This window comes from Sapajus apella, unplaced genomic scaffold (assembly GCF_009761245.1).
Source record: "Sapajus apella isolate SASKATOON/1434 unplaced genomic scaffold, GSC_monkey_1.0 scaffold42, whole genome shotgun sequence".
NCBI lineage: Eukaryota > Metazoa > Chordata > Mammalia > Primates > Cebidae > Sapajus > Sapajus apella.
In genome coordinates this window covers 10,017,662-10,025,656 of record NW_022436982.1, presented here as the reverse complement: position 1 = coordinate 10,025,656, position 7,995 = coordinate 10,017,662, and positions in this window count along the sequence as shown.

Genomic DNA, 7,995 nt, shown 5'->3' with positions numbered 1-7,995 from the left:
ATTCTAAGTCTCTTTGTATATCGTTAAGAACTTGCTTTATGCATCTGTGTGTGATACATTGGGTGAATATAATTTTAGAATAGTTAGCTCTTCTTGTTGCCTTGATCCCTTTATCATTACGTAATGCCCTTCTTTGTCTCTTTTGATCTTTGTTGGTTTAAAGTCTGTTTTAGCAGAGACTGGGATTATAACCATTGCTTTTTTTTTGCTTTCCAGTTGCTTGGTCAGTCTTTCTCCATCCCTTTGTTTTGAGCCTATATGTGTCTTTACACGTGAGATGGATCTCCTGAATATAGCAGACTGATGGGTCTTGACTTTTTATCCAGTTTGCCAGTTTGTGTCTTTTGATTGGGGCATTTATTCCGTTTACATTTAACATTAATATTGTTATGTGTAAATTTTATCCTGCCGTTTTGTTACTGGTTGGATGTTTTGCCCTTTGTTTGGCACAGTTTTGTAATTGCCTCATTGACCTTTACCATTTGATTTGGTTCTTTTTTGCAGTGGCTAGTACTGGTTGTTCCTTTCTTTGTTTAGTGCTTCCTTCAGGGGCTCTTGTAATGCAGGTCTAGTGGTGATAAATTCTGTCAGCAATTGCTTGTCCATAAAGGATTTTATTTCTCCTTCACTTATAAAGCTTAGTTTGTCTGGATATTAAATTCTAGGTTGAAAATTATTTTCTTTAAGAATGTTGAATATTGCCCCCACTCTCTTCCAGCTTGTAGGGTTTCTGCTGAGAGATCCACTGTGCCTGATGGGCTTCCCTCTTTGGGTAACCTGACATTTCTCTGTAACTGCCCTTATCATTTTTTCCATTATTTTAACCCTGGTGAATCTGCCAATTATGTCTTGGCGTTGCTCTTCTCAAGCAGTATCTTTGTGGTGTTCTCTGTATTTCCTGAATTTGAATGTTGGCCTGCCTTGCTAGGTTGGGTAAGCTCTCCTGGTTAATATCCTGAAGAGTGTTTCCCAACTTGGTTTCATTCTCCCCATCACTTTCAGATACACTGATCAAATGTAGATAGGGTCTTTTAATATAATCCCATATTTCTTAGAGTCCTTGTTCACTTCTTTTCACTCTTTATTCTCTAATCTTTTCTTCTTGCTTTATTTCATTGAGTTGATCTTCAATTTCTGATATCCTTTATTCTACTTGATTGATTTGGCTATTGAAACTTGTGTATGCGTCACGAATTTTTTGTGCTATGTTTTTCAGTTCCATCAGATCATTTATGTTCTTCTCTACACTGGTTATTCTAGTTAGCAATTTGTCTAACCTTTTTTCAATGTTCTTAACTTCCTTGCATTGGGTTAGAACATGCTCATGTAGCTTGGAGAGTTTTATTTATTATCCACCTCCTGAAGCCTGTTTCTGTCAATTCATCAAACTCATTCTTTGTCCAGTTTCATTTTCTTGCTGGTGAGAAGTTGTGATCCTGTGGAGGTGAAGAGGCATTCAGGGTTTTGGAATTTTCATCTATTTTATGCTGTTTTCTTCTTATCTTTGTGAATTTATCTACCTTTGGTCTTTGAAGTTGGAGACCTTTGGATGGGGTCTCTGAGTGGATGTCCTTTCTGTTGATATTGAAACTATTTCTTTACGTTTGTTAGTTTCCCTTCTAACAGACAGGCCTCTCTGCTGCAAGTCTGCTGGAGTTTCTGGAGGTCCACTCAAGAACCTGCTTGCCTGGAAATCACCTGCAGAACAGCAAAGATTGCTGCCTGTTCCTTCCTCTGGTAGCTTCATCCCTGAAGGGCACCCACCAGATGCCAGCCAGAGATCTTCTATATTAGGTGTCTGTCAGCCTCTGCTGGGAGGTGTCCTCCAGTCAGGATACACCGGGGTCAGGGAGCCACTTGAGGAGGCAGTTTGTTCCTTATCAGAGATTGAATGCTGTGCTAGGATATCTGCTGCTCTCTTCAGAGCTACCAGACACGGATGTTTAAGTCTTTTGAAGCTGTATCCACAACTGCCCCTTTTCCAAGGTGCTCTGTCCCAGGGAGGTGGGGGCTTTATTTATAAGTCGCTGATGCACTGCTGCTTCTTTTTCAGAGATGTCACTAGACTCCTTCCTTTCCCAGCAAGGAAGGAGTCTAGTGACACAGTCTGCCTCCAGAGGCCTTGCTGAACTATGTGGGCTCTGCCCAGTTGCTGTGTAAGCTTCCCAGTGACGTTGTTTACACAGGTGTGGTTAAAACCTCCTACTTGAGCCTCAGCCATGGTGGATACCTGCACCCCCACTGAGATCAAATGTCCCAGGTTGAATTCAGACTGCTGTACTTTCTGGTAGAATTTCAAGCTAGTGGATCTTAGCCTGCTGGTCTTCATGGGTATGGGACCCACTGAGACAGATCATTTGGCTCTCTGGCTTCAGCCCCCTTTTTCAGGGGACTGAACAGTTTTGTCTCACTGGTGTTACAAGTGCCACTGGGGTATACAAAAAAAAAAAAATAAAGAGACAAAAAAAGCCTGCTGTGGCTAGCTCAGTGTCTTCTCAAATGGCCGCCCAATTTTGTGCTGGAAACCCAGGGTACTAGTGTTGTAGGCACCAGAGGAAATCTCTGTGAAGGCCATGGAAAAAGTACAGTATCTGGACCAGAGTGCCAGAGTGCTGGGAAAAGTCCCTAATGGCTTCCCTTGGCCAGAAAATGGTGTTCCCTGGCCCCTTGCACTTCCTAGAGGCAACGCCCCACCCTGCTTTGGCTTGCCCTCTTGGGCTTCACTCACTGTCTAGCTAGTCCCAATGAGATGAACTAGGTACTCCAGTTGGAAATGTGGAGATCACCCACCTTCTGTGTAGCTCTCACTGGGAGCTGCACACTAGAGCTGTTTCTATTTGGCCATCTTGCCAGCAGTCTCCCTGATTGTCATATTTTAAAGCCAATCTGTTAACGAATTGAATTATGTTAATAGACATCTTACTACCTAACTTCTTTCTTGTGATAAACTCTAACATGCTCTAATGCTAGTCTGATTTGCCAGATTTATTTATCATTATTAAAAAAATCTCAATGAGTAAGTGGACTTTATGTTTTTTTTTTTTTTTTTTTGTAAATAATTTTGACACAATTTTTTGGAAGCTTTGCATCTTTATTTCTGTGCTCTGAACAAATTTAAATGACAAGGAGTTATCTGTTCTTTCTAAATTTAGCAAAACTGACTAGTAAAATGGGTGTGTACATTTTTCAGAGAGGGTAGATATTGGTATGCTTTCAATACATTTTTTCACTATTGCCTAGTTGAGACTTCCTATATATTTTTAAACTCAAAGCTTGTAGTTTAAGCCTTTCTGGGAAATTTTCTACAATTATCCATTCAATCTAATTTTCCCTTCACCCAATCCATTAGAATAAATTTTTATGTTATTGCTTTTAACTTTGAAAAATATGTCCAAATATTCCTCTTGTTCTGAATTTTTTATTAATAGCTTTTGTCTAAAAAGACTTTCCAAAGTTTCTGCTTCTAAAGAACTAGCTTAAGAAATCATTTTTATACACATACTTTATTTTATTAATTTCATAAATGTTGCGAATATGGTGAAGGATTGAGGCACCTCAGCATCTAGCAAGTCTGTCGCTATCATTTCTCCAACAGCATGTACTCACCTTTGTCTCTGTATCACATTTTGATAATTCTCTCAATATTTCAAACTTTTTCATTATTATTATGTCTGCTGTGGTGATCTGTGATCAGTGATCTTTGATGTTATTATTGCAATTGTTTGGGGGTACCACAAACCATTCCCATATAATATGGTGAACTTAATAAATGTGTGTGTTCTGACTACTCCACCAACTGGCTGTTTCTCTGACTTTCCTTGTGCCTCTCTATTCCCTGAGACACAATAATATTGAAATTAGACCAATTAATAACCCTACAATGGCCTCTCAGTGTTCAAGGAAAAGGAAGAGTTGTACATCTCTCACTTGAAATCGAAAGCTGGAAATAATTAAGCTTGGTGAGAAAGGCATGTTAAAGGCTGAGATAGGCTGAAAGCTAGGCCGCTTATGCCAAACAGTCAAGTTGTGAATGCAAAGGAAAAGTTCTTAGATGAAAATTAAAAGTACTAGTCTAATGAACAGATGAATGATAAGAAAGTGAAGCTACCTTATTGCTAATATGGAGAAAGTTTTAGTGGTCTGGATAAAAAATGAAATCAGCCACAGCATTCCCTTAAGTCAAAGCCTAATCCAGAGCAGGGGCTTAAGTCTATTCAATTCTGTGAAGACTGAGAGAGGTAAGGAAGCTGCAGAAGAAAAGTTTGAAGTTAGCAGAGGTTGGCTTACGAGGTTAAAGGAAAGAAGCCTTGTTTATGACATAAAAGTGCAAGGAGAAGCAGCAAGTGCTTTTGTAGAAGCTGCCAGAAGTTGTCCAGAAGATTTAGCTAAGATCATTGATGAAGATGGCTACATACACTAAACAACAGAGTTTCAAAGCAGACAAAACAGTCTTCTAGTGGAAGAAGATGCTATCTAGCACTTTGTTAGCTAGGGAGAAGTCAGTGCCTGGCTTCAAAGCCTCAAAGGATAGGCCAACTCTCTTGTTAGGGGAATAATGCAGCTGGTGACATCAAGTTGAAGCCAATGCTAATTGACTATTCTGAAAATCCTAAAGTGCTTAAGAATGATGATAAATCTACTCTACTGTGCTCTCTAAATGGAACAACAAAGCCTGGATGATAGCACATCAGTTTACAGCATGGCTTGTTTATTTAAAGTCCACTGTTGAGATCTAGTGCTCAGAAAAAAAGGATTCCTTTTAAAATATTACTGCTCATTGCAGTGTACTTGGTCACCCAAGTACTTTAATGAAATGTATAAGGAGATTGATGTTTTCCTGCCTGATAACACAACATCCATTCTGCAGCCCATGAATTAAGGAGTAATTTCAATTTTTGGGGTAAGTCTTATGATTTAAGAAATACATTTCATAGGCTATAGCTGCTATAGGTAGTGAGTCCTCTGATGGACCTGGGCAAAGTAAATTGAAAACTTTCTGGAAAGGATTCCTCATTCTAGATTCTATTAAGAACATTTGTGTATGGAATGTGGTAAGTCATTTACTTCTTCCAGTGTCCTTCAAGGCCATGAAGGGACTCATACTGGAGAACCTGATGAACTTAAGAAATGTGGTAAAGCCTTTGGTTGTTCCAGTTCCCTTTGAAAGCATGAAATATCTTATATGTGGTTTTAAAAAACCCTATGAATGTAAGAAATGTGTTAAAGCTTTCAGATGTTCTAGTTTCACTAGAACTCATGAAAAAACGCACAGTGGAGAAAAACCCAACAAATATAAGAAATATAAAAATGTATGCAATTTCCCCTGTTCTCTTCAAAAACTTAGAAGAACCTATACCGGGGAGAAAACCTCATAAATGTACAAAAGTGGTAAAGCATTCCATTTTCCCATTTGCTTTCAGATACATAAAAGAATTCGCAATGGAGAAATACCCTGCTATTTTCAGAAATGTGATAAAGCCTTTAGTTTTTCCATTTTTCTTGAAATCATGGAAGGACTCGGTGGAGAAAAGCCTTATGAATGTAAACATATGGTAAGCCCTTTGGCTATTCCCGTTCCTTTGGAAGACATGAAATAACTCATTTCTGAGACTAACCCTATAAATTTATAGAATATGGGAATGCCTTTATTTCTGTGATATTTATTCAAAGATACATAATAACATATACTGCAGATGGACCTTATAAGTAAAAGCACATGGAGATAAAACTTCAGTAGTTTGGAAAATACAAGAAAGTTTTCAATTGTAACAATTACGTTAAAAGTTCTGTGAAAAACTCCCACTGGAATGGAATCCTATAAATATAGGTTAAATGGAAAGTGTGATGCAAAGCAGTTATTGCATAATGCTAAAAATGTACATATTTTTATACTAGTCATGAATATGTAGTATTTATCAGTGGTTCATTGTTAAAGAGGGACTCTATATTTTTGATTTTCACTTGTTTTACGAAGAATCATGGAGGTGAGAAGATACTCTATAAGCCATTGCACATGAGTTTTATAGGCAGTGTTTTTTTTCTCATCAGTTAATAAAATTTTTGTCTATCCATTTAAAAGTGTGTTAGACACCTAGATGAGTTGAAATGGATTTATAATATGTAGGTAGTTTTAATTTTCATGTAGTTGTTTAATTGTTTTGCAATTAGTGGGCCATGGAAAAATGTGTTTTTGTTAATTGTTTGAATTTTCTTACTGGCCTTATATGCCAGATTTTTGTTATTACATATATATATATATATTGTTTTCTCATATATAGATATATGAGAAAACTATTTTTTGGCTATAAAATATGTTTATTTTATTTTCTTTGCTAATAAAGAATTATGATTAATTTTCAAAAAAAAAAAAAAGAAAGAAAAAGAATACTTGTGATTCATGGGAAGAGGTCAAAATGTCCACATTAACAGGAGTTTGGAAGAAGTTGATTCCAGCTCTCATGGATAACTTTGAGGGGTTCAGTACTTCAGTGGAGGAACAAAATGCAGATGTTCTGGAAATAAAAAGAGAACTAGAATTCAAAGTTGAAGCCTGAAGATGTGACTGAATTGCTACAGTTTCATTATAATGCTTGCATGAATCAGAAGTTTCTTCTTATGGATAACCAAAGAAAGTGGTTTCTTGTGACGGAATCTGCTGCTGGTGAAGAAGCTATGAACATTGTTGAAATGACAGCAAAGAGCTTGGAATGTTACATAACTTATTTGATAATTCAGTGGCAGTGTTTGAAAGAATTTACTATAAACTTGAAAAAAGTTATATGACTGAAATGCTATCAAACAGCATCACATGCTACAGAGAAATCTTTTGTGAAAGTAAAATTTCATTGTTGTCTTATGTTAAGAAATTACCACAGTCACCCCTACCTTTAACAACCACCACTTGATCAGTCAGCAGCCACCAATATCAAGGCAAGACTCTCTGCCAGCAAAAAGATTATGATTTGCTGAAGGCTCAGGTGACTATTAGCATTTTTCTTAGCAATATGGTATTTTTAAATTAAGATGTGTATATATTTTTAGATATAATGCTATTGCACAGTAAATAGACTAGAGTTGTTTTTGTATGCATTGAGAAATCCCCAAATTTTTGGAACTTACTTTATTGTGCTGTTAACATTATTGTGGTGATCAGAGACCAGACCTACAGTATCTCGGAAGTATGCCTGCACTTTTTATTTTTAACTAATTAATATTATATTATTCTTATGAATATTAACTACTAATTATGAGTTGATTTTGTTTTTATGATTTGGCTTCTTGTATTAAATGCTTAGTTCATTTAGTTTCAATTCTTTCTTTTCAGCTAACACATGCATTTAAGTTGTTTTTTTTTTTTTTTTTTGCTAAGTGTTTCTTTGATCATCACATAGATTTTGTAATTTCTTAATAGTTCTCATTTCCTTTTTGATTTTCTCTTTAATGTAAATAATTCAGGAGGGAATTTTTAATCTTTAAAGTGATAGATTTTCACTTGATGTATTGATCAGCTTGTTATTCAATTTATAATATGGTTCTATTTTCCTCTCAAGTCAATACATTCAGTAAGTTCTGCCTCATTTTCTTAAAAGTTGCGTTGCATTAAGTTTTATAGATGCATCATAATTTATTGAACCATTATCATATAGGTAGAGATTTAGAGTCTTTGGAATTTTAGCTTGTACAAAGAATGTTACAAAAATATTTTCTATATCAACACGTACGTACAAGAATTTCTTCAGGAGTACACCCTAGAATTGAAATCATAAGGTCAAAACTTATGCATATTTTAAATTAGATAGATACCATTCAATTGGATTTCAAAGACTTACATATGTATATACATATATATACCAACAATGACGCTGTTTCCTTCAAACTCATCATAAGTATGTGTGGTCAAACTTCTAATTTCTTTTGTGCCAATCTAATTGTGGTAGGGAGAATAATGGTACCCAAAGATATCCATGCCCTAGTTCTGGGAACATGGAAAATGGG